At 44.7% G+C, this 2,004-nt stretch overlaps 1 pseudogene; it reads left to right on the forward strand.

Moving 5' to 3' along the window:
* Window positions 1-726: 726 nt before the first annotated feature.
* On the forward strand, window positions 727-1,651 carry LOC102840483 (annotated as a pseudogene).
* Window positions 1,652-2,004: the final 353 nt, after the last annotated feature.

Consider the following 2,004-nt stretch of genomic DNA (forward strand, 5'->3'; position numbering starts at 1 on the left):
CTGAACCGATTGTCTAAAAACATCAAGTACTTCCAACACATGAGGTATTTTAAAAATAAATAAGCAATTCAAAAGTAAATGAAAAGACTACATTAGGACTATTAAGATTTTAAGGACTTGTAGCGAGACACAATAACCAATCTAGAAGCCCACAAGGGTGTTTAGGGAAGTCCTTGATTACTAGAGTAAGGAATCCTGGTGTGGCGCCTTAGGTTAAGTACTGGCCTGCTAACCCTGAGGTTGAAATCTACCAGTTTCTCCTCAGAAACCTATGCAGGATCACTCTGAATCAGAACTGTTGATGTTGCTTAACAAAAACAACAGAGCAAGGTATGATGTGATATGATACACTCACAGTCTTGTTTAATGTTCCACAAAAACTTTTTGCTGTAAGTAACTTTGGGGAGTCCCTGGATGGTTCAAATGTTAATTTGCTCAGCTGCTAACCAAAAGGTTGGAGGCTCAAGTCCATACCCAGCAACACGACAGTAGAAAAGCTATATGATCCACTTCCACAAACAAAGCCACTGAAACTCCAGTGAAATATAATTCTACTCTTGCACATATAAGATCATGAGTTGTAGTCAAATCAGTAGGTAACAGGTTTTTTGGAGCAAGTTTTTTGGCTTGAGGGATTTTGCAGCAAGTCTTTTATTCCTAGCTATGCTTAACTCTATTTAATCATATTTATTCTGCATCTGTATCAGATTGGCTGCTAAAAACTACATGAACTTGAGAGCCCCAAAGTCAAAGCCGGCTCCGGTTCCAGTTTTGCTGCAGCCTGCCTCCTCCTCCTCCTCTTTCAACATGACAGATGCCGCTGTGTCCTTCACCAAGGACTTCCTTGCAGATGGAATGGCCGCAGCCACCTCCAAGACCGTGGTAGCACCCGTTGAACGGGTCAAGTTGCTGCTGCAGGTACAGCATGCCAGCAAGCAAATCACCACAGATAAGCAGTACAAAGGCATTATCGATTCTGTGGTTCGGATCCCCAAGGAGCAGGGAGTCCTGTCCTTCTGGCGTGGTAACCTGGCCAATGTCATAAGATACTTCCCCACCCAAGCTCTCAACTTTGCCTTCGAAGATAAATGCAAGCAGATCTACCTGGGTGGTGTGGACAAGAGGACCCAGTTTGGGCACTACTTTGTCGGGAATCTGGCATCCGGTGATGCTACTTGGGCGAGATCCTTGTGCTTCGTGTACCCTCTTGACTTCACCCGTACCCATTTAGCAGCTGATGTGGGGAAAACTGGTTAAGATCTCTAAGTCTGATGAGATTAAGAGTCTGTACCAAGGCTTTAATGTGTCTGTGCAAGGTATTATCATCTACCGGGCTGCCTCCTTCCGTATCTATGACACTGCAAAGGGAATGCTTCCAGATCCCGAGAATACTCACATCTTTGTCAGCTGGGTGATTGCTCAATCCATCACGGCTGTGGCAGGGTTGACTTCCTACCCATTCGTCACTGTTCGTCGTGGCATGATGATGCAGTCAGGGAACAAAGGAACTGATATTATATACACAGGCCCCCTTAACAGCTGGAGAAAGATTGCGTGGGAAGAAGGAGGCAAAGATTTTTTCAAAGTGCTCAGAGGCATAGGTGGCACTTTTGTGCTTGTGTTGTATGATGAAATCAAGAAGTACACATAAATTCTTTCCTAGTTTGTTTCCTCTGTGAATGGGCACGTTGTGTTATAGAACACATCTTGAGCATTCTTCACAGACTGTTGGCTGTCTGTATCCATGGCAACTATCTACTGGTTGAAAATGGTTGTTGTTGTTGTTGTTAAGTGCCGTCAAGTCGGTTCCGACCCATAGCGACCCTGTACAGGGTTTCCGAGGGTGTAAATCCTTACGGGAGTAGAAAGCCTCATCTTTCTCCCATGGAGCGGCTGGTAGTTTCGAACCGCTGACCTTAAGGTTCGCAGCCCGATTCGTAACCACTACGTAAGCAATAATATTCATGTGACCACTTTTCTCTTAAAGCCATTTCCATGGTGATA

This window comes from Chrysochloris asiatica, unplaced genomic scaffold, assembly GCF_000296735.1.
Source record: "Chrysochloris asiatica unplaced genomic scaffold, ChrAsi1.0 scaffold00117, whole genome shotgun sequence".
Taxonomy (NCBI): Eukaryota; Metazoa; Chordata; class Mammalia; order Afrosoricida; family Chrysochloridae; genus Chrysochloris; species Chrysochloris asiatica.